The sequence below is a fragment of the Cavia porcellus genome, unplaced genomic scaffold (assembly GCF_034190915.1).
Source record: "Cavia porcellus strain 051 isolate PalLab524CR breed Dunkin Hartley unplaced genomic scaffold, mCavPor4.1 scaffold_17, whole genome shotgun sequence".
In the NCBI taxonomy this organism is placed as follows: domain Eukaryota; kingdom Metazoa; phylum Chordata; class Mammalia; order Rodentia; family Caviidae; genus Cavia; species Cavia porcellus.
In genome coordinates, this window is record NW_026947500.1 from 42,395,917 (window position 1) to 42,421,255 (window position 25,339).

Consider the following 25,339-nt stretch of genomic DNA (forward strand, 5'->3'; position numbering starts at 1 on the left):
TTCTCCAAGCCTATTACTACTTTGTCCTCCCTACAACACCCTCAAGAATGAGAACCACTACCTCCTGCTGCCATGGCAACGCTCCCAGAAACAAAATATAAACACACAGGCGTGCTGAAACCAGGCCGATTCTATTTGCCTCATCTGCCTACCAGTGTGTTATTTAATAAAAATGCCGGAGAGCATTCATGAGTCTGCAGTAAAGTTTATCGTTTCATAATGCATCAAAGTGCATTTCCCTTTCCTGCTTTTCCTAGTTGAAATAACTGAGGCAGGCTGCTTTGTAAAACAAAAGTTGATTTACCTCATAGTTTAGGCAACTGAGAGACCAACATTGTGTGACCCCATTGATTCAGGCTCTGATGAGGAATTATGGGAAATGGCATCATGGTGCGTGAGCTCCTCTGACAGAGGAAGGTCTTATCACCAGACAGGAAGCCAGAGAACATGGTGGCTCCAGGCTTGCTCTTTCCTTAACACAACCCTCTGACAAGAACCAACTGAGCATCCCATGTGAAGTAGGATGTGAATTCTTCCCGGGAGCCTCCTCTCTGCCCCCCTCTCACATCACCACCCTGACAGCCACGCCTCCCATAATTGAACCTTGGGAGACAAACCATAAGAAAACTTGGGGGAAATGTGACAATGTCTGTTTGTCAAGAGCCTGATACTGAACTGTGCAATACAGTCATGATGTTTGGAGTGCAAATGCACCAAGAAAATGGTTTCCCCAGACATTGGACTTGTGGCCTGAGGGGGGTACATTTCTCCTCGTCCAGTAACTGCACGTTGTGTAACAAAGACGCACATGTAAGCAAATTCTTCGTTATTAGTAAAAACCCAAAAATATTTACATTCATTGGTCCTTGACTGAACTTTTATGTTGCTATTTAAAAAATACATTTGAAAGCGGGGTGTGGTGGCATATACCTGTAATCCCAGCTATTCACAATGTTGGAGCAGACAGATCACAAGTTTGAGGACAGCCTGGGAAACTTAGGGAAACCCTGGCTTTAGAGAAAGAGGCTGAGTCAGGAAGACCACAAGTTCAAGCTCAGCCTGGGTAACTTGGTAACTTAGGAAGAAGGTGTCTCAAAAAAATAAAGGGCTGGGGATATAATTGCATGTGAAGGCACTGAATTCAACCCCACTACTGCAAAAACTAAAAATAACAATTAAAAGGACTTGGGATGTGGCATTCACTAGTACTAAAAGTTATGCTTCATGACTGGAGAGAAAAAACATATCTCAAAGCTGTATGTTCATAATCTTATGCAGTATCTATGTGTTTAAGGATTTACCAAAATTTCCAGAAGTTAAAATTATATCTGGGGATTTTGCCTGTTTCTTGCCTGGTTTGTTTCTTTGTTTGTTACACTGGGGATTGAACCTAGGCTTTCTCACTGAGCTACGTCTCCAGCCCTTGTTTATTTTGAGATGGGGTCCCACCAAATTAAATTGTCCAGGCTGTCTCCTCAAACTTGCAATCCTCCTGCCTCAGTCTCCCGGAGTGTTGGGATTATAGGTGTGTGCCACTACACCCGGTTTATAGCTGATGATTTTTGTCTTCTACAACAAATTTGTTTTACAGCCAGGAAAAAATTCCAAATCGTAAAAATGCTTGGTTCTTCCTGTTAAAAGTGAAGATGGAAATTAAATTGGCCCTGAGAGGAGCTATCAAGACATAGGGTCCCTGATACTGACAGCCAAAGCCAGTTTCTGCAGTCAGGCAGAGACAGGTGAATCCTGCATTATCTGGAGACCCCCTGGGATCTATTCCCCATCACTTCATCCCCATTTGCTTTGTCTTACACTTTATTTTTGTGCTATCACAACAGGTACTGTACTCTTAAAGGTGAGAGACCTGGGTTCAAATCTCACCTGCCCATTCACCCACATGATACCAAGCGACTCCCAAATAGGCCTAGCAAGTTCAGTCCCAGTTTGGGGCTTTGTGGTAGCTTTTCCCTCTTGCTGGAAAGCCAATCCCCTCAGGCCTCCACATGGTTGGGGCCATGTTACTAGGTCACAACTCGACACCTCACAAAACTCTCTCACTTGTGTCAGTCCTTCTTAACATTTTTCTATTTCATTTTTGCTGAACACGGATCCCTGACTAAAAACACATACGTGCCTGCCTGCTGTTGTCTCCTAGAAATTGAATTCTCTGGGAGCAGAGATCCTGTGCCTTGAGCACCACTGCCCAAAACATTGCCTGTCCTTGATTGAGTCAGGCAGCCCAGGATACGTTCTCACCAAGTTTTCTTTTATCTATTCAAGAAGCTCGGGTGGTTTGCACAGGCAAGAAAGGCTAAGAACAGAAGGTGAATTATAATGAATATGCGGCAGCACAGAAGAAGAACTAATTCCAGGACACTTTCTGCTTTGCTACCCTTCCTTCCCATGCATCTAGCCATGAAGTTTCTTTTGAGTCAAAGAAGCTCAAGCTATCCCAGGGTAGGAGGGCTAGCAGCACTGAGGCCCAATCTCTGGTCCAGAAGGCTGGGGAAAATAGAAAGACTGAAGCGGCACGGGCACGGTCAGGGGCACGGGCACGGTCAGGGGCACGGGCATGGTCAGGGGCACGGGACCTAGATGATGTTAAAGATAAAAAGAGCCAGAGGGCTCGGTGTGCAATTCAGGATCCTGGCACCATTTCCGAAGCTTCTGAGCAGCACATAGTCTCCTTTATTCATTCCATAAATAGAAATTAAACACTTCCCGTGCACTTTTTAAGTGATTCAGGGGCATGGGCAGCTCTGCGCTGAACTGAGCACTCACTGTGTGCTGTAGCTGAGTCAGGATTCATCTGGCTGAGACATTCTTGCCCCTGTCTACCTGGTGCCCGGGGCACGCCACCAAGCTCACAGGTGTCTGGGTAACAGAGGTTACCTGCCCTGAGTAGAGACAGATGAGAGATTTCAGTCATCATTAGAGTTTATTGACCAGCACAGCTGGAATTTCCCAGAGAAGAGAATTAATCTCATTGCCGACTGAGAGCAGACATCCTGCTGGGAGCAGTTACATAAATTCTGTTGCTCAAATTAATTAGGATTGTGATTCATTTGTTTAATGAGGAAGAATCTAATGGTGGCGAGAGAGACGCCAGAGAACTCAGTCAGTCCTAGGTGACAGGTCATCAGGACTTGCGTAAGACCCGGATTCTGCTGCAACAATACAGCTTAGAGACAGGGCAGTGGCTGGCCTAGGTGGCCGCGATGGCGATGGAGAGAAGCAGAAACTCTGCATGACTTGAGGAGACATGATTGATATTGTAGCCTCTGTGCATAAGGGCTTTTGTATTAGAGGAGAGGATGTGCTTCCGGGAGGAAGGGCTTGAGAAAAGGGCTAATCCAGACCAGAGTGACCTAAGACAAAAGAGAAGACAGTCCCAAATGAGCCACTCGTTCACTAGTTTATTTCCACTTCATAATTCACATAGCTAAAGAAGCAATAAATCAGTCTTTGGCTACTTTTGACTAAGTAGTAATGGCAGATCTCTCTAGAAGGTGAGATTTCACGCAGAAAAAGAAATGATTTCTATCCATACAAAGGGCTGAGGAAGACTGTGCCAGTGTGTATTAGTCAGCTCTGCATTATATAATAAAATACCTGAAGCAATCAATATATAAAAACCCAAAGGAGAAAGGATTTATTTAACCCATCCTTCTGGAGTTCTAATCTCAGACTGTGCCGCCCTGTTTCTGGGAGCCTCTTGTGAGGGCACCAGATGGCAACAGCAGGGAGCACACATTACCACGAACTGTTCACATCAAGAACCGGATGCTTAAAAAGGGGGACACAGGCCAAGATCCCACAATCCCTTTCAGGGGGCATGCATGCAATGACCTAAGACTTCCATGAGGTTCCACCACCTCATAGCATCACACCAGAGACCAAACCCTAAGACATGGACATTTCAGGACACCCTATATCCAAACCATAGCAGAGGGAAAGAGACAGTCCGTGCAAAGAACTTTCTAGAAGGAACTTGCTTTAAGGACCAGAAGAAAAGCTGAAGGAAATAGACTGGAGCCAGGAAGGGGCTCCAAGGGGGAGGTCTGTGAGGGCCTGCATCTCCTTGGGCATGGATGGTTTCATCTGTTTGTTTTTAATTCTAAAGCCTTTGGAGAGGGATAAGCACGGAAAGCTCACTTAAAACAATATCTCTGGCCAATGAAAAGAAGCCAGTCTAGTGAGCAAAGGCAAAAGTCCTGTCCTCCCCAGAGGAAACGACAGGCACCTGTCAGCTGACAGATTTCTCCTAGGCCACTCCATTTTGGAATCAGGTTCACAGACAGACGTTCCTCCATGGCAAGCCTTCATTTAAGGGAGCCATAACAAAATGAGCTCCAGGAGAAGCTTCCAGACCCGACCTCAAGAGGGCAAAGCAAATCCTCTTGCTTTATGGAAAGTCTTGCTGAGCCCAACTCACGGTTTATACTGGTTGTGCCATGCTAGTCAATCCAAATAAGAGGTAAAAGGCACCTAGAAAGAAAATAAGGCCCTTGGGGATTTCTGCAGTTGTCAACATGAGTGGATACATTCCAAAATTTCCATTCTCCCTTTTTAGGGTATGTTATAGTTGATACATTGTGTCGATTTAAGACACATAGAAGCTTAAGTAACTCTGCAGTTCTACATCCTGGTGTGCATAGAACATGCCCTTACTGCCCTAGGACTTTGTTCATTGTGTGGACTTGAAAACTTTAGATGTTTAAGGGATTTAGCATGGGGCCAGGTCCTCACTTTGTAAACATTCTCATCCTGCGCAAGAGAAGGGCAAGGAGACGGTTTGAGTGCTACCCGCACCCTGTGGAGGGGATGCATAACCTACTTACAATATAAGAGAGGAAAAGAGGCTTGTTCCCCTTTTTCCTCCTGTCGCCTTGCTATTTTCTGCCTTCTGGAAGTGTTGCCCCTGTGCCATGCCACCCTGCCTTAGAGCCAGATGGTGACAGACTGAAACCTCCACAAACTGTGAGCTCCATAAACTTTTCCTTCCTTAATTTTGAGTGTCAGATATTTTGTCTCAGCAATAAAAGAAAAGTAACTAAGATAGGGTCTAAGTTATCTTTTAAGATAATGCTTCCCAAAAGTGCTTCCTGGGGTCTCCGAAGTAAGGGGATCTAAGTTAGAGCACGTTTGGAGGGAGAATCAAAAGGATCTGGGGATGGACTTTGGTGACAGGGAAGAAAAAAGGGAGAGCTTGAAGAGAACCTAAGCAGTTCACTCCTGCTGGGGCATCCATGGGACCTGAGACACAGCGCCTCATCCATCTGGGAAGATTTTGGACATCATCTAAAGAACCAGGGCCATTAACCTCAAAGAAAAAGAGCACAAAGCAAGGGTTTTGAGTAGGGCAGTGGCATGACCAGATCCGAGGCTTGTGAACTTTCAGGGAGGAGAAAAAAGGTTTAGAACACTTGCTACACGGAAAAGATAATGGTTGTAGTCCATTTCTGCTGCTATAACAAACCACATCAGGCTGAGTGCTTTGCAAATGATAAAGATTTGTTTCTCACAGTTCTGGTTGCGGAAATCCAGGTAATAGACTGGCAGATTCTGTCTATGGAGCGCTTGTCTCTGCTTCCAAGGTGGCACCTCATTGCTACGTCCTCCAGAGGGATGAACACTGTGTCCCTGCATGGGAGAAAGGATAGGCAGCTCTACAAAGCCTCTGTCAAATGGGCATTAATCCCATGCAAGGCGAGGCTTGAGCCCTTGTTTCTTAACCACATCCCTAAAGGCCCCCTTTCTGAATACCACCATGAAGGGATTAAGCCTTCGACGTGAATTTTGAAAGGGATACACGTGGACAGTCATCAAATTTTGAAAGGGATGCACATGGACAGTCATCAAATTGGATGCTTTCTGCAGTTTGGTGTATGGAGGCAACACTTCAATAAAGTCACATTTTTAAAAAATGAATTAAGACTGAGGACCATAGGAAGGGAAGGGAAGGAAAAGTCACCTACTCCCTCTCTACTAGGATCACCAGGCTACTGCCCCGAGGATTGTGTGGCCCCTTGCAGCTGCCCCTCACAAGTGTGTGAGATTTCCCATTTGGAAGGGGCCTCTCAGGCCCATTCATCACCACCCCAGCAGGAAACAGAACCCTGCTCCAATAGTTTAACTGAAGAGCCCTTAATGAGGACGAACTATTTACAGAGAGCTGCACAGGATTAAAGAAACTGAGAAAGATGCCAGGAAACCCAGAGATTGCAAACTGCTGGAAACCACCCCAAAGCCTCTAGGAGTGGTGCTGGGACCCAGGAAGGGCAGGGTAGTAGGAAGGGCTGCTTGGCATGAGCTGTGCCCAAGCAGAGGGCATCAAAGCATAGAGGGGTCAGGGAGGGAAGCCTCTGGCCTCGCCCACCTCCCACCCCTAATTTTCCACAAGCCAGATCACGCTGGAGCAGACCACAGAGGAGCCTGTGACCTCCTCTCCCAATCAGCTTTCTGCTGCACAGAGCTGTGCAGAGGAGGGGAGACCCTGAACTATGGAGGACGGATGGAAAAGTATAGGCTCACAATAGGCTCCACACCTCGAAGAATGAAGGCAACTTAGCCAAGGCCATAGAGCAAGTCAGGACAAGGCCATTAGCCCCTGAGCCTCGGGATAAAGGTTCATGGCATCCTGGCTGGAGCCTCAGCTGCAGATCCGTGGGACCGAGGGCAGCGGGAAAGGACACTGCAGGTCCACCCACGCCCCACTGGCCCAGGCAGTTAGGACATGCTCATTGCCTTGTCTCCTTGTGATCTGATGCCTGCTCTCATTCCCGTTTTCTCTCTGGAGTCTCTCCAGGGATATGGACAAGAACCCAGACCAGGAGTGGGCAGGGACGAGAGGAGGGGACTCTGTTTCCCTGGTAGCCGGGCTGCTCACCAACTCCCTAGAGCTGTTCACTGATCCAGCACAAGACGGTTTAATTGAAGTCATTACAATAAATGGTGCAGAGAAGCAGCACCCTTAGTCTGCCAGGAGCCTGTGAGACACAGGACAGAGACTAGGGAGTCCCAGGGGCAGGAACTGCAATTAGATGACAGCTGGTGGAAAGGGGATGAGACTGAGAAGCCAGACAATCCTGGGTTCAAATATGTCACCTTGATACTTCCAAGCTTCTGTGTCCTTCTCCAGGAGAGCAGGAATATTGCTGCCAGTCCTCAAAGGTCCTGCCTGGCTCTGAGCCCCGCCTGTACCTCCTGTCCGACACACAGCCTCCCCTCTCCCTGCATCCCATGGTCTCCCAAAATGCCCCTCCCCCACCTTCCCTGGCTGATTCTTACTCCTCTCTCAAGAGCTGGATCCTGAGATACTTGCTCTAGGAAGACTTTCCTCGCCCAGCCTCCTCCCCTGAAGGCCTCTAGCACCTCATGACCATGATCTTCATCTGGCATTCAACACCCATTCCCATGCATGACTGTCCCAGCTCTCCCCATAACTCAGCACCTCACATGAATATGAAGCAGGAGCCGTAATTTCTCTCCCCTTTCACATGCCTGGCATCGTAACTGTGAAGCGACAAAGGGTAGAGGTGCAGAGCCCAAGGTGGGCACAGCCAGACCCAGCAAGCACAGATAGGTGGCACTGCCCCTGCGGCCCTGAGCTTCTCACCACCACCATCCTGTGTCTCTGTCCTGAGCATGGCACAGAGCCTCCTCTGTGCCTGGGCCCTGCAAGCTGTCTGCTCAGCTTCATAAATTCACATCTGATTCAGTAACAACAGTAACAGAGGATTCCGGTTGTGAAATACACAATTTTTGCATCAAAAGAAATCAGAATGTAGCGCTGTCTCCAAAGTTATATACCATGCTGCTCCCACCTAGATGCCTTGGGGTGCCCCATCTCAGATGCCAGGTACTATTGTTGTACTCTAGAAAAAAGAACTTTGTTATATTTATATTATACCAAAATACCTGTAACAGGGCCTTACTGTATGTGTTTTCTTTCCCCCTCTGGGTGACCTAATTGATACGTTAATCAATGCTCTCCTCTGTAAAGAATTGTAAAACCTTACCTAATTGATAATGTTAACCATTGTTGCCCTCTACAAATAACAGATGTAGTGCTAAAATAAGCTAACAGGGGTTGTTAATTACTGTTAGACTGCTCTGTCCTCTCCTAAGGAAAACAAAGGTCTTCTCATTAAAGTTTTCCTGACCCACGCCCACGACCCCCTTACTTTGTAAATTGTGACATGTACTTAAAGGTGACAAGTGTGGAGGAAGGACACACAGCTTTTGCAGTCTCCAGCTGCACTGTGTCGCTGGGCCCAGGGTAAAATTAACCAGCACTGCTTTTTAAAATATGATTTTGCCTCAGTCTTTAAACTCGAGCTTGGGGGCTCATTTGTGGATTACAAGAGGCTCATTTGTGGATTACAAGACTATGAGAAGCCGGTAAGAAAGAACCTCCCAGTGTAGCCCAGTTAACCCATGTGACTGTAAGGGATAATCGTAAATAAATGCTGGTTTAAAAAAAAACAGCTTTTCTGGTGAGAAGCTGAAGGTCACATTGAGTCCGGAGAAGAATTCAATGTCTTCAAGCTTCCTGTTACCCACCCCCACCTTCCAGGAAGGAGCGATGTGGGACAGTAGAGGGGAGAAAAGGCAGAAAGGGTGAACCTGGGTAAAAATAGCCCACATTTTGTTTAGGAAGAAAACTTTTCCTTCAGCCTGCCTTTTTTTTTTTTTTCCCCCAAAATGTGTGATATGCCTTCTTAGAGTTTACAGAGTAGATTGTTTCTTCTTTCAGCCTCAGGTTCATTTTATTTTGCCTTCTCCCTGGAGATAATTAGCCCTGAGCTTACCTGAATACATTTTTCATGTCAAGGAAACAATGGCTTCAAAAGAAGGGAAAGGACAGCTCTGCAGGAGGCCCAAAAAAAGAAGGCCAAGCGACAAAGCAGTCCCTCCTGGGGAAACAGTCACATTTCCTGAAGGATGGTCCTCTACAATGCACTCACAAAGTGCACTCACACCCAGGAAAACAGCAAAGGCACAGAGCCCCAGCAAGCCACTGTGCTCAGCAGAGACTGGAGAACCCTGATCTGCATCAAACCCACCCCCAGGGCAGAAACCAAGGCCTCTTCCCCAACTTGCTGCCACCGGTGTAGGCAAATCACTGGGGCAAAGCCTGGCTGTCAGCCCCCTGAAGTTAAGTACCATTCTGCTTTCAAAGACCCATCCTCCTCCACACGCGCTGCCTGCCACGGAGGACTCAGGAAAGCAGCGTCTTCTTGTGAGGTTGGACCCAGGCTATGCCGGCCTGGACGATCACCTCTGAGCTGCTTCACTCTGGGACAATCTCCGTCCTGGACTGCATATCTCCTAGTTGTTTGTTGTGAGAAACCAGCATTTCCTGGACATTTGTTCACATTCCCTTATATTTAACCTTCCCAGCACCTCTGGGAAGTATTATTACTTCATTTGAAAGATAAGGAAATTTAAATCCTGAAAAGGAACACACATTCCACATAGCAGAGGTGGGAACCAAAGTCAGAGCCCCGTTCCAAAGAGCTGCGCTTTCCGGCCTACTGATTTCCTGTCATGGCATAGCCTGGATCATGCTGTGATAAAACAACCAGCAAACCCCAGTGACACACATTTATTGCTCCTGTATTGGGAACACGTGGCTAGAGGGCTGCTGATCATGGTTGCAGTCTGAAAGAGTTTTGCCCTAGAATGTTACAGGACATTATAGCGGTGGAAGGCCAAATCAGAGATATTTACCCAGAAGTCGCTTCCTTGTTCCCCTATTACAACTTCCTTTTTCCTTTCTGTGTGCTCGAAGAAAATTCTAATCAGCTCCTTTAGAGTCATCAATGCCCGCCCTAAGCGCCACCCCCGGTCAAAGGTTATATAAATATCCCACACCCCATGTTCCGATCAGAGAAAGCCAGACCTCTGTCAGTCTTGGGCTCCTCTCCGTGTGCTTAGAATAAAGGCCACTTTTACTTTTATATTTTACTCTTTTAGTGGCCAAAAAACGCTAACAGAGTCCCTGATGTGGGTGCCACTCGCCATGGGCTGAACCCGGATGGCCTCAGCCAGGACAGTGAGGGTAAGACTCTGCTCCACACATGCTCACTCTCCCGTCTCCCGTACGCTAGCCCAGGCACGTTCCCATGGCAATGATGGGATACAGGACAGGAGGCCAGCACAACGGATTGCACTTGTATTTTTTAAGTTTTACTCACACCCCATTTGTCACTATCCCATTGGCCAGAGCAAGCTATACTGCCAAGGCCAGCAACAGAGAAAGCAGACACTGCAGATGGATGGCAAAAGGTCCGGGCATCAGGGAGGAAGAGGCTTTGGGGCCAGTGGTGCCATCTGCTGTATGGCCCTGGGCAAGTTTCGGTCCCCTCTCTGAACCTCTGTTCCTGGATTTTTTTAAAAAAGAAACAGAGCCCGATCCACTTTGTAAGGCAGCTGAGGTCATTAAATAAGATCTATGAGACACAAAGTCAAAAGTATCCTTTGCGTCACTGTATTTCAAGTCCACAGCCTGGGGTAGGCGTGGACATATTGATTGACACATGAAAACCTCAGCTCCTGTATCTACAGTCCAGAAAATTTTACATAAAAAGTCTCTGTGGTGAGCCAGCCCAGTCACCAAGATGATAAACAAAACTGTTGAAAGAGAATCAAGGGGAAAAAAACACTACATGATGTAATAAAAGTTACTGCTGAAGACCTATCAAGGGGAGAATGAGTCAGCGACCGAGTTTAAGCGATGAATCAGGCACGAAGGCATGTTTCTAGAATTCTTGTCTATTTCAAGACAGCCTGATGCCCCAATTAAAAGAGCACCTTGAGCCTGCAGAAGCAACACCTGGATGGGCACACTCCTGTAATTCTAATTCCTTCACCGCTGGCCACAGGAGCAGAGCTCCATGTGGTCTCTCCCAGCAGGGGCCCACAAGCATAGCAATGTGTTCAAGAGGATGTTTTTATCTTTATTTTTACTAAATTCGAAACACTGTTTTAGGAGTATATGATCTCACTGGAAAAATGACCACCATACACATATACAAACCAGAACCAGATACTCAAACCACATGTCCGGTGTCAATCAGGGAAGATTTGCAGGGAAAAAAACCAGATCAATATGTTAGAACAGTGAACATTATACTCCAGGTAGGAATCACAAGGCTCAGTGATGTACTTCTAGAAAATTTTGAGCCACATATAGAGGATGAAGATGGCAGGCCCAGAAGGGCGTCCAATCTGCTGTATGCAGACCAGTTTGGCCGAGCAGCACCGTGGAACTCAAGGGTCACAGGGAAAACGGGAGACAACGGAACAAATACCCAGAACAAGCCGAGAGACAGACTCCTGCTCCACAGTGTCATTTCTCTCAGCCTTATTGATATGTAATTGACAAAAATCCTCTACATTTAAGGTTGTACAATGTGATGTTCTGATATGCGTGCACACTGTGAAGCATTTGCCACAACTGAAATAATGAACATATCTAATACCTCGAATAGTGACTTTCATAAACAAGATGAGTCACAATCTATTCTTACTAGTCCTGTCACATCTATCAGGGCTCCCCACTTCCCAGCCACTGACCACTACCAGACCACACAGCAGGAGGCAAGCAAAGCTTCTTCCATACTTACAGCCTCTCCCATGACTCACCTGACAGCCTCAGCTCCCACTCCTGTCGGATCAGCAGCAGCGTTAGATTCTCATAGGAACTCAAACGCTATGGGTACCGTGCCTGCGAGGGAGCTAAGCTGTGTGCTCCTTCTAAGACTCTAAGGTAATAAAAATAGAAATAAAGTGCATAATAAATGCAATGCACACCCCCACCAGGGCCTTCAGCGTTTTCGGACACTACGGAATATGATGCAGTATGGTTAGCTGCTGTCTCTCCAGAACACATCACGCAAATATAACTACATACCTCTGACCAGCATCTCCACCTACCGCACTTCATACACCAATCCCCTTCATACACCAACCATGCTATTCTCTGCTTCTAAGAGTGACATTTTCAGATCCCACTTAGAGGTGAAGCCATACGATATTTGTTCAAGGAGATTTTAAATTATTTTTGCGAAGGGGTTTTCTTTGCAATATGATACTTAGTTGTCAAAAAAAGGCTGTGAATCGAGTCCTGGGCAATATTAACCACTCCACTTCATGGACGGAGAAACTGGGGCTTACACTGGCTCTCTAGTTAGGAGCAAGGCTCCTTAGAAAACAGGCTTCCTAGGAGATCTCTGTCAACAAAGTGGACCATACGCCAACTGTTAGTAACTGCATGCTGATTCTTTTTTTATCTTTGTAAGATAATTTCATCTTTGTAAGAAAATTCATCAAGCATTACCTTGTGCTGTGGTTTGACTGTGTTCCCCAAAAGTTCACGTGGTGAAAACTTAAATCTCCAAATTCGTATGTCGATGGTATTTGGAGGCAGGGTCTTTGGAGGTCCCCTGGTGACGTTCACACCTTGACGGTGCCTTCCCTCTTCACGTCTGTGCTTTAGCCCACCTACATTTTCTTGACGTGCATTTTATACTTCACTTTCCTCGCCCTGCTGCTGCCTCTCACTGAGAGAACTCAAGGCACAGGGGAGATCGATGTTGGTTCAGGAGACCTGAGCCATGACCCCGAGCTGCTAACAGAATGCCTGATATTTATAGCAACTTCGAGTCAAGTACCAAGGAAAGTGTGTTCCAGGTTGCTGCGGATGTCCTCGGGGGAAAAAGAAACATCTCTATGAAAAATTGTGTGGGATGTTTAACTGATGGAACATCAAACAGAAAAGGGCAAGCCAATGGGTTTGCATTCTGGTTACAAAATTATAACAAAAGGACAATCCAGCCGGCCAATGCAGATAGCACCCTTCAAACGCTTGGGAGCCACAGGAGAGATCCTATCACTGGTTGACTTTGTAAATTGCATCTCATACTATAAGTCTTAAATTTATGAATTTATCCACTGATTTAGGTCTGTCTCATTCCACGAAGGGTTTGAGACTGGTCTTTTATTTAATTATGAAGACTGTGATAGGTTGATTACATTAATGGCACCTGTGTTTTATGTGTCTCCTTGCCCTTGGGTAATGTTTTCCCGTAATTACACTGGCTTGGCACTGTGACTTGTTTTGGCCATTGGACTAGGAGCAAGTTTGAAGTAAACACAACTCGAAAAAGAATATAGAGGATCATGTCAAGTGGTCCCAGCCTGGCTCGGCCGATCCTGGCCAACATGCCAGTGGTCACAGAGCCCACCTGGGACCAGCCAGGCTTGGCTTGGATCAGCAGAACCACTAAAATGATCCATAAGAAATTACAGGTTGTTGCTTAAAACTTCTGAATTGGAAGATTGTTTGTTACATGGCAATAACTGATACAAGGGGCTTCCATTATAAACAAAATGAATAAGCACAGATTGCATGCCCTTCCCAGTCCTAGTCTAGATTCTGGGACATACAAAAGATTCATATTTACAGACACTTCTTGACTTACTTACCTCCAGCTAAGCCTGTTATAAACTGAAAATAAACTAGCTCAGACTGTACTGAACACCTTTAATCTACCAAACATCACATCTTTTTCTTTTTTGCATAAAATAAATGCTAAATTCTTCAAGAAATAGAGAAAGGTAGTTGTATATGGCACATGGTTATTATTAAGTGCCACTAAAGTCATAAACATGAGTAATGCTTTCTATCCAGAGCATTATACTCATTCAACATGACAGAAGCACTATTTTCCTTTTGCCCATGCTTTTAATAAAGCAATGTAGTTTCAGTGGCTTTTTAGAGTTGTTTTTTGCCATGTATGTGACACTCTAAAGAAACCAAGTCCGAGTCTAGGAAATTTAGACTGATGATTTATTTTATTCAAAATTTCAATCTATATCCATTGGTTGTGCCTGAGTTTCCATCTATCTTTGTTCGGAAATTTTTTATCATTAGGGCTTGTCCCAAATACACTATCCTGATCCACTGGCTACAGGAAATAAAATAACTTAGAAGTAACAGAGTTTGCTTTGCACTGTCCAGGAGTTCACAGATTTATTTGAAGGCTGTTTTTCTCTTCTGTAGTACAGTTCAGTATCTCATCAGGACTCTTCACTTCTCCATCTCCTCCTCTTCCCCGTCCTCCTGTTCCTCCTTTACCCATTCCACAGTTATTCTTGGGCCCTCTCTTCCACCCTGCAGGAAGGTGAGCCGATGTCCTGGGCCCCTCAGCCTGCTCAGGTTGGGCAGGAGGCCGCCTGGGTCTGGCTGTGGAGGAAGGACTCTAACTGCTCTAAGGACTCCAAATGCTATCCAGAAGCCTGTTTGTGCCTGAGTCCCCCCAGTCCCCCCAGTCCCCTAGCAGCAGGTGGGCCTGAGCAGAGTCCTCAGCCAGCCAGAGGGTCCAGTCAGAAGACAAGCCGCGCACTGACGGGAACAAGAAAACCTGAGCCTCTCCACTTTGGCTTCGGACTCCACTAGCTCCTCAGCTCAGTTCTCTGGTCCCCCTCCCTGAAGTCCCTCTCTGGGCACACTGGGGGCTCTACACAGGGCCCCTTCCAACTTTGCATTTCACAGAGTGGAAGAGATGCCTCAGCTGAAAATGGCTCTCCTGGTTCTCACTTGATCCTCTCTCGGGCCTGTGTTGAGGGCAGAAATTCAGAATGGCCTGTTACAGGAGAGACAGAGGCTGGCATGTGTCTCTGTGCCCTGCTTTATACACACACACACACACACACACACACACACACACACACACTGAGCCTGTTTGCTGAATGGCACAGGGGGGTGGGGTGCTAAGCCTCAGTTTCCTTGTGTATGAAGTGGGTGTCACTCCGCACGTTGGCATTGCCAGTTCATCCCTCCTCACCTTTCCCCACTGAACAGGGCCTTGGGGGCCAACCTTTCCCAAGTCTACGGCTCTCGCAGTTCTAGAACTTTCCCTCGCTCTCAGTCAGGAAAAAAAAAACTTATCTCCTATGGTACATTAGCCAATGCCTGTGTAGTCTGGGGGGTCACTGGCGAGTGACGCATGGGTGAAGGTGGCACGGGAGAGCCGATGGACATTGCATCCCATGATGACGAGAATAACAGACTTGTATGTTCATTTTGATCTTGAGCCTCAAGAATAAAATGGTTTCCTGGGATCTCTCCTGTCTGTCTAGCATGCCTCACATCTCAGATATACCTGTGATGTCTCAGATAGCCCACGTGGCCTCAGAGGAATCAAAGCACGAGCCTTTTGCTTCTCAGATATGAGACCGTCTCATGAAAATGCTCGTCAGAGCCCTTGTGGCCAGGGTCACCTCGATGCAGATATAAAATCCCAAAGTCCTGTAGTTACCTCTTTTGCACTTTGCCAATCCCATATGTGCATGCTTTTCAGAAGAGAAAAACAAAAAAAACTTAACCAAGAAGGCAGTAACTACTGGGTATCTATACATTGGGAAAAGGTAAATGCTGAATCAAAAAGCAACAAAAGCCAATTTCACACAGAAAAATTTACTGGCCAAGGATGGGCTGGTCTAAATTCTTAGGATTAGAAGAACCCAGGTCAGCCAAGGCAGTTTTGCAAGACTCTGCCTCAACCCTGCATGTTCCATAGCAAAAAGATAATTCATCTTTTTTTGTTTAATTCTCCTTCCTCTTGCCGCCCAGTCTGGTGAGGGGAGCAGGCAGCCCTCCAGCTCCTGCTCACACCCAGAGTGGCAGGGAGCAGCCCAGGACACCTCTCACGGTGGACCTATTTTTTTTCTTGGAATTTTTGGCGTCTAATCCCCTTCGCTGGTTCTGAAACACCAGGTCCTACCAACCGTGTTGGGTGCCGCGTGTCCCTTTGGATGTGGACACTTAGCTCCCCCCCTCCAGACAGACAGGCGTCACTTGTCCCTCTGTCTCAGGTCCTGGTGTGCATTCTCCCCTGCTGTGCAGTGGGCTGGGAGCTGGGAGCTGACCCTGGACAGCTTGCCAGCTGGCCAGGAATGTCATCACCCCCTCCTTTCCCCACTCTGCAATCAGGATCACATCCCAGGTGAATTGGTGATGATCGTCTTCTGTCAGTCTCCAAAGGGAATTTCATTGAGGAGGGCACTCAACTGCCACAAATACTGCTGTGATCCGGTGGGAGGTGAAGGGATGGGAGGCCATTAGGTCTGCAGGGGATCACTAGGCGGCATCCCAAGGCAAAGTCAAAACATTTACAAGATGAAGAAGGCGGATGGGTATTGCATGCCTGTAATTCCAGCACTCAGGAGGCTGAGGCAGGAGGATTGCTGTGAGTCCAAGGCCAGCCTGGGCTACATAGCAGGACCCTGTCTCAAAAAACCAAAAGTAATTAATTAAACAAGAGGCAAACAATTGTGACATGTTATTATAACCAAATGAGTCCAAGCTAAAATTTCCCTCCTCATATACAAGATGCTCTAGCATGTGTCATAAATAAATGTATTAATTTTTGGTGTCTCGGTAATTCCTTGCTCAAAGGAAGCATATAAAGAATTGAACTGCGGCTGCAGGCTCTCGGCATCCTGCCTCCCACCTTCCTCTTCAGTCTGGGCATAGAGCAGGAGCAGAGCTACAGCCTGGCCTTCCCAGGGCCCCAACGGGAGCTGAACCCAGCCTGCCCTGAGCAGGCTTAGTATACTTACATTACCCTGCCGGGAGGCATCACCACCTAACATGAAACCTATTTTATGGTGCAGTGTTGAATATCCATGTGATTAATTGAAAACTATCCCGATAGGGCAGAATGGAATAGTTTACAGGTGCTCTTCCTCACCATGGTAAAATTGAAACTTTATTAAGCTGAATCACAACCACTCACACTTGTGGCAAGATAAAAAAAAAAAAAAATGCCAGCAAGATCTACTATCATTTCCATGTAGAAGTTGCTTATGTCCTTCTCACCAAGGCCAAGTTCAAATGCCACTTCCCCTCCTCCATCTCTCACCAAATGGAAATATTAATCTCTGACCCCTCTGGGATACTTCATACAGCTCCTATGTTACACTTTTCATGTTACGTTTGGGATTATGTTAGCATGAAAGTAATGTCTCTCCCCCAGTTGTAAAACTGCTTATTTCCTCACTTATCATGATATAGACCTCGAACATCTGACACAATGACTCACATGATTTTGGGCAGTCTTTAGAAATGTTTGTTGAATGAATAAATATTGTAAGTTTAGCATGAGGGAAAACTCGACAAGTGTGACAGTCAAGGAAGCTTCCAGAAGGGAGCAGGACTTAAGGATCTCAATGGGGTCCACGGTTAAGCTCTCACAGAATCTGCAGACAGAATTCAGGGGCCCATGAACTTGAGTGAGAAAAAACTAACCTCTTTTGTACTCACTAATCTAACTGAAATTTACAGTTCCTCCCATTATAAATATAGGCTCCAAACCACAAAGTAGGTATAATAATTTCCTATCGCTTATATTGCAGATATTTCAAAATATGATTTGTGTTACATTCTGCCTCTAAATTACAGTGGTTCTTAAAGGTGATAATAAAGATGCATCGTATTCCTATGTCACAAATCAATCACCATCCTTTGTAATCTTAGTTATTTTATCAATTTAAAATCACTCTTTGAGAAGGGGCCTGTCAGGCACCATAGGAGGAAGACCACCAGATGGTACTTTCAGCCCTGAAATGACCATCGATTCACTTCCTACCTTAGAGAAGCAGCAATCTTAAGTTGGGGATCAGCATAAAGGCGCACGCATGGGTAGGGTGACCAGACCCTGGCAGGCTGGTGCCGTGACCCAAGCAGCTCCTGAGGTTCTTGGGGTGAAGGACCACGAGAAGATGAGAAAAATAAAGAAGAGACAAAGCTGGGGACAGGTGCAGTCCTTACTCTCCTGATGGGAGGAAAGGTCCTGGCCCCTCACTGCAGAAGCATTTATTTACACCTTTTAGCAATTCAATATCACATGACACCCCGTTGTCCTAGCAACCCATTGTTCAGATTGCTTTTGGGGCCAGGGGTTCCGGCTGAAGCAGCTTCTTCACATGGCTTGCCCAGGCGCTCTTTGTTCTTGGGGAGGTCAAATTCCAAACTTGCACCTGTGGTCAATTTCCAGCTTGAGCGGCCCCCAGCAGGCTGGCATGCTCCTCCCTCCCCCTCCTTGAGGAGAGTCTCCTTGGTGAGATGCAGGAAGAAGACAGAGGCTTTTCATTAGCATAACAAGGCATTAGTGAAGCAAGAGGATAGCTGATTTGTCTTAGACATACTGTTAAGAATCTGGAGAATTTAGTCTCTGTCCGTCTCCCTAGCGCTGGCCGCGCTAAAATGTAATCCAGCGCCTTGTGCATGGCACACACCTAGCGCTCTACCCCTAGGCCACCCCGAGCTCCAAGTTGTCCAGGTTCAAGCACTCTCAAGCTTCCTGACCTTGAGAGGGGCTGACCCGTGGATCTTCTAGAAACAACTCCCCTGCACACACCACCAGTGAAGCTGAGCCCAAGAAGAGGCACAGGTCCTCAGCATGACATTGAGCAATGAGGTCATGCGCACCATCTGTGGACAGACTCTGGGAGATGAGAGGCCTCTCATCATCGGGACGCAGACAGTGCCTATCATCCTTGGATTCCTTGGCCGTAACTGGTAAAGGAAAATCTTATTTTTTGAAAAGTACAACAGTGACAAAGTGCCCTCCCTGATGCTCCAAGCAAAACAGAGGAGTGACCACATATTTGGGGACAGTGAGGACCACCCTGAGGAGGTCAGAGGGGTGGGCTGGTTCAAGAGATAAAGCTGAAGGAAGAGAGAACAGCAAAGAAAACCTGCAGAGTTTGCGCTGCCACTGACCAAGTCGAAGATTGGGGACGGGTTGGGACAGGTGTGTGAGTCTGCCTCAGATGTGAGCAAAAGTCAGGCCGGCTTGAGGAGGCCACCCAGGAAGCCCCCGACAGTCCAGGGAATGGGATGGGACAGAGCTAAGACAGAGGCCCAGGCAGAGGCGCTCACTGAAGGCCACTCAGCCATTCAAGATCAGTAAAGAAAGAGCAAGAGCAGTAAATTTAGGGAAAAGAAAGGCCTGAGCCTTAGGGAATGATCATAGCATCAACAGTAAACACTAAAGAGTTTTTAAACATACTAACAACCAATTAAGTAGACCTCTTCAGTGACCTGAAGCCAAGGTAGGAGGAGGGCATCGCTGGAAGGGGCTGCAGCACAGCCTGAAACGGGGACTGCAGGAAGCGTGGCCTCCGGAGGGCCTAGAGAATCCCAAGCAGTTCCCACGGAGGAGGAGCGGTGGCCCGGGGCCAGGGAGGGCTGCAGCGTGGTGGGGAGGCAGGGCAGCCTGGAGCCCAGGAAAACACGGAGGAAAGCCAGGAGAGGTACAGGGTGACGGCATCAAATTAAAGTGCTGTTTTCTGAGACATCTAGTCTTTCATTAGCAAAAGAAGGAAACTGCAAATCTGGGGTATTTAAAGGTCATGTGAAAATCATGGAAACCTCAAGTTGAGCCTATTCCCAGCTAAATAACTTTTGTTCAAAAACCAAGCAAAGCTACTTGAAACTGACTCAGCACAGACCTTGAAGTGGAGTCACTCGGTTGTCCCCGAAAATGTTTAGGTGTTACAAACCACTAAGCCAACATAGCACGTGCCTGTGCTGAGCGCCGAGTGTCCTGTGGCCTTGGAAGCTGAGGCCAGGACCTGGAAGTCAACAAGAATTCAGGAAATACAGGACCAAGGAAGAGCTGCCATCCCTGAACGTTCTGCAACTGAGAAAGATCCGTTTAAGAACCACCCACCATGTGCTGGGCACCTCACCTACCTTTTTCTGAGGGTGGGCAGCACTATGCAATGTTAAGCTGTACTATCAGTTGGGAGCCTCGCATTGCTGGGTGTGTCTGGGCAGGTCTCAGAGGTGTGACCTCAGGTACTATTCCCAGCCATCGTGAAGGGAACAGCTTTGCCCCACCCACTTGCCCCATGACATTTGTGCCTTGAAGCCAACTAACCATGAACTGAACCCTTGGAAACCAAAAGTCAAAATAGACTTCTCTTCCTTTAAGTTGTACGTGTCCAGGCAGAGCGTACCAGCAAGGGGAAAGCTGACCAGTACAGCTACCAAGTAGTACTTTTGTCTTAGCCTCACTATTCAGAAAAGGAAATGAGTTTTGGGATGAGTAACTGGCCCCCAGGTCATTGAAAGGAGGTGGGGAGCCCAGGCATGTGACTCTAAATACCCAACCCGACTGCCCACAACCTCAGCCCAGCCCACCCGACTCCACAGTGGAAATAAAGTGCCATGAACATTGGGACACCCCACTCAAGACAAATATCCTGTAATGGCAACATGGCCTTCACAGCTCAGCATCCACACAAGTGGTTTTTGTTGAGCTCTTCTCACCTTAACCAACTTCATTTTTCACTTGTCGCTCAGTTGAAGAGCATTGTTGGGGACATGAGTTCCAGAGCTGTGGTCACTCACAGAGGGAAGGAATCGAGGCACCAGGGGAGTCAGGGAAACCTTCCTTAGTACAAGAGAGAGCAAGAGCCTCGTCAAATTTTTCAGAACAGTGTTTTATTTTAATCAAAGTATTACCTGTAAATCTTTTGAAAAGCCAAGTGTAGTCATCCCTAGTATCCATAGGGAATTAATTCCAGGATCCCACGTAAATACCAAAATCCGAGAATGCTCACATTCCTTAAATAAAACTGCATATTATTTGCATATAACCTACATCCTCTTGCAGACTTTAAAGCATCTTAAATTACTTATAATATATAATGCAATGCAAATACTTCTTATACTGTATTATCTGGAGAATAATGACAAGATTTAAAAGTGTCCACGTTTCAGTATAGATGCGTGTTTTTTTTTTTTTTTTAACATTCCGCCTGTGTTAATTTAACATTGAATCCATAGATGCAGAGCCCAAGAAGGGTCCAGGAGTCCCCAGTGATGCCAAGGACTTACCATGAAAATCAGTGGCCTACACCCCTGCACCTGCTTCATCTCCCCTCACCCTGTTACCCTGCAGCTGGGTCTTCTGTTGTTTATCACCCTGTCCCCAAATACTTGTACTCTTGCGTCTCCTGAGTCATCAGCTTAACCTTGAGATCGGCTTCTCGGTGGCTCAGAGAAGGTTTTCTTCTCTTCCCTCTTGGCCTCAATTTCATCTCAATTTTTAAAAATCCACATTCTACCTTCTCAGATAAGGTAAATACATGTTGTTGCTGGCCCAATAAGTAGACCTTGATCTTCTTTCCTGTTAATTGTTACTTCATTTTTTCATCAATTTAGGTCGATTGGTTTGTTTGATAATTGACAAAATCTTTCCCTGTCCTCAGTATAATTTTCCACCTGACCAGATTTGTCAGGTGCTTTGCCAGGCTCATTTATTTTGCTAAGGACAAATGTCATCACCCCCAGAGCCTTCTGACTTCCCGCTTTCTAGCGTAGTTCTCTGAGCTACAACAAGGAAATCTATCTTTGGCATCCCTTAGGCTGTTACGCAAAGTGTCCCCTGAATCCTTCTCCTGTGTTGGGGTCCCTGGTTCTGCAACCAACTTCGTTCCTGGCTCCTTGGTGTTAATGGAGCACATCTTTTAGTAGTTTCCTGCAGAAAAGGACATGGGAGCAAGCTATCTGAAGGCTCTGCATGCCTAGATCTTTCTCTGAGAAAGGTCTTTGTTTCTCCCTCATAGTTCATTGAGAGTCTTGGTGGGTGTGGGATGCTAAGTCGGAAAACATCTTGAGTCAGAAGTTTGGAAGCACTGTTTCATTGCGCATACACTTCCAAAGTGACTGGTACAAGACCGACACTATGAAAGTTGTCAGAATCAAGATGGAGTCACTTTTGTCGACACTTGAGGCAATCTCTTTGTTTGCCTTTAAAATTTTCCCCTTGTTTTGTCAACCTGAAAACAAAGTCAGGGGCCAGGGACACAACTCAGTGGCACAGGGCCTGCCTGACAAGTGTAAGGTCCTGAGCTCAATTCCCATTACCAAAAAAAAAGGTTTTCAAGGAGGACTCTCAGGAATGGATCCCCTCAAAAAATAACTAGTCACAGAAACCTCTACCAGAAGCACAACTTTACACAAAAGCCACTGAAACTTTACACGAAAGTCTACAAGGACATCTGCCCAGCAACTACCTGTTCACACTCGGACTGGTGCCTTGGTATTATTAATCCTTGTAGTCAAAGACAATTGTTTCAAAAGACCTGATGTCATTTTCCTCATTCGCCATTTAAAAATGTCCCCTTGTATCAACCTCCTGGAATGTGCTGCTAGTTCCCAGTGCCACGGTCTGCACCAAGAGTGCGGAGGGCTTGATCCCTGAAGTGAGGAATGGATCCATCCACTGATGGGTGCATTACTACATAGACTATGGCAGATGGACAAACTCAGAGCACCCTGGAAGGGCATTCCTTCCCCTCCACCATCCTCTCTCTGCTTTCTGGCAGCCAGGAGGACCGTGGGTCCCTCCTGCTGTGCCCTTCCACCAAAATGTTTCTACCTTTTCACTGGCCCAAAGCATGGAGGCAGCTATCCATAAACTGAACCCTCTGAAACTATGAATCAAAACTTTCCTCTGTTACACTGACTGTCTCAGGTATCTGTCACCATGATGAAAGCTCGCTGGCTAGCACAGGGATATTGTTACTCTCAGTCTTTTGTATGCAAGAGGAGCTTTTTCCTGAGCTCCAAAGTCAGGGCTTGTCAAAATGCACAGAAACCACAGTGAATGGGGACGCACGCTGCAATCGCAACACTCCGGAGGCTGAGACAGGATTGCTATGAATTCAAGGCCAGCCTGAACTATATCACAAAACCCTCAAAAACAAAACAAAACAAAATAAAAGTACAATAACCAAAATAGCAACCCTAAATGAAGACCGGCTCCAGACCTACACTTTCAAAACTCCACCTCACTTTTTTAACCCCAGCCTCACTAGATCCCATCTAATGTTAAAACATTTTCCCATTTGGTTCATCAGAAGCTATTTTACTTTATTCTTATTTTATTTTTTGATAGTGGTAAATATTTTATCTTACTGATTTTGTTGCCCCCTCAAATGCTACACGAAAGGCAAACGCCTCACTTGTCTGACTGAGTCCTGGCCCACCCTTTCCAGAAACCACAGAGCTCTCGACCCCTGAATCTGAAATGTCACAACAATGACCTTGAATCTGGATATTTTTGATACTGGACACTCAAGGGAACTTACTATCTGGGAAGTGGCATCCTTAATTCTGGGAAATTCTCTTGTATTATTCCTTTGACAGTTTGGTTCTCCCTCCTCTATTTCTGGAACTCCTATTAGCTGAATGCAGAGCTTCTCGGATTGATGCCCTGATTTTCACACACCTGCTCTCTCATTTCTCCTCTAATCCATGTCACTGTCTCTTCCTGTTGTATTTCCAGAGAAAGCTCCTCAACTTCATCTTTCAAGCCGCAATAGTTTTTAAACTTTTTTGCTATCAGAATGGCTGCTTCCTGGCCGTGCGCAGCAGTGCACGCCTATAGTCCCAGAACTCAGGAGGCTGAGGCAGGAGGATCACTGAGAGTTTCAAGCCACTCTGGGCTAAACAGTGAGCCCAATGCCAGCCTGCAGGACATAGTGACACCCTGTCTCAAAAATAAATAAAAGAATGTTTACTCCCATAAATTCTTTCTCATTCTCTAGTTATTCCTTTTAGAATACTCTGTTCTTTTTTTCATGCAGTTTCTTAAATCTAACAATACCAATTATGGTTTCTGCGGCCCTCATTTCTGCTCTGTTTCCTCTTGGCTTATATTTTTCATTGGGGGTGGGAGGACAAGAAGTATCCCTTAGATGTTGATGGTCTTGGAGTATGCATTCATGCTGAAGACCAGGCCACACTACTGAGCCTGATGAAGGCATTACATGCCTGAGTGTCACGAAGTGATTGGGTGGGCTTCACTGTAAGACATCCAGTTGCTCCCACCAACTTATCTGCTACAGATCCCCAAACATGAGCATCTGCCAGTCACTCTTTTGGGATTATTATTCCCTATGCAGTAAACATCCTCTCGTCTCCTTTTGGGGTCAGGGGTAAGGGCAGATATAGCTGACCTGGTGCACTGGGCTGGGTAGAGAAAGGGGCCCAGGAGCCTCATCAGTTCATAGGCAGACTCTGTCCCCGACCCTAGCGTGTCTCCTCCTGACCTCTCCATGCACAGCATCCTTAGAGAAAGAGCTCTGGTTCTCCTGGGACTACCAGAGCAGTGGTAGCACACTTGGCTGCACACAGCAAAGCTGGGGACTTGAGGTCCACACAGCTCCTCACACACACTTTGCAGTCGTCTCCAGAAGGCCCTTTCTCTGTCACACTTCCTCGGCATCTGGTGCCTCTATCCCTGGGCTCCCTGAGACTCTGCAGGGATCAGCTGCTTCTCAGCCTCTTCCCCATCCCCCTCCTCTCTGCTGGGCTTCAGATCTCTCCCCTGCTGCCTGTCCCTCCTGCACATTGCAATTTGGGGGTACAGAAGTCTGAGTTCCATCAAACACAAAGTTTATAGTTGGATGTTACAAGCCTGCATTTTCAAAATCCAGAGAATAGTCTTGGGTAACTTCAATTGTGTCCTGAAACTGCAATCTGCTTAAAAGTACAATTTTAGGACCCAGGTATGATGGTACACACCCATAATCCCTGGTACACAGAGCCTTCTGGGTACAAGGGCAAGTCCAACTTAGCAAGACTGACTCAAAACTAAAAAAAAAAATTAAAAGGTTAAGGATGTAGCTCAGAGGGAAGGCCCTGGCTTCAAACCCCAAAAGTATAATTTTAAAACCACAATTTTCCTTGTCTCCTTTCTCCCTAGGTTTATTCATCTACCCTGCCTCCCAAAAGGGGTATGAGGGGAGAAGGAGGCAGCTGCTTGGGCCTGGTTTGGACTCCAGGAGTGGGCAAGATGGTTCATGGGTGGGGAGATGGGTTTTTCCATGTCCATCACTGTCACTGTCCATCACTGTCCTAGCCAGGTGTGGGAAGTCCACTCTGGATCACACAGCTGTGGCAGCATCCACCCTGGTCCTGTTTTCCCCTCAGCAGGGTTTCCCAAGTGCAAACAATCTTCAGGTGTTCTGCTTTCTTTTGATCATAAAGACTCCATAGGGTTGCTGAGGCCTCCGTGTGTCCCTCCTGGTGCATTCTGGGTATTCTGAAGAGGACCGTGGTTTCCCTTGGCAGGGCCCAGGAGTCCTCCCCGGGGGTAGCAGCAGTGGCACTCATCTAAGCAGGGCATGTTGAGCAGAAACACTTGGCCACTGTGCCCCTGTGCCTCATGGATCCCCCAAGGGCCCCATGACTCCAGGGAATTGTCTCCCGATCTGGTCACCAGAGAATAGGATCTTCGCTCTGTCT

The 25,339-nt window shown here is 46.7% G+C and overlaps 2 long non-coding RNA genes across 2 annotated transcripts; both read right to left on the reverse strand.

Moving 5' to 3' along the window:
• Positions 1 to 321: 321 nt before the first annotated feature.
• LOC134470945 (uncharacterized) lies at positions 322 to 13,637 on the reverse strand. Its single transcript, XR_010040218.1, has 3 exons — positions 11,653 to 13,637; positions 5,526 to 5,643; positions 322 to 3,368 (listed from the first exon to the last, which is right to left on the reverse strand). It is a non-coding gene; the product is annotated as an uncharacterized LOC134470945 (long non-coding RNA).
• Positions 13,638 to 15,471: 1,834 nt separating this feature from the next.
• Positions 15,472 to 23,660, reverse strand: LOC134470946 (uncharacterized). Its single transcript, XR_010040219.1, has 2 exons — positions 17,661 to 23,660; positions 15,472 to 16,296 (listed from the first exon to the last, which is right to left on the reverse strand). It is a non-coding gene; the product is annotated as an uncharacterized LOC134470946 (long non-coding RNA).
• Between the last annotated feature and the right edge of the window lie 1,679 nt (positions 23,661 to 25,339).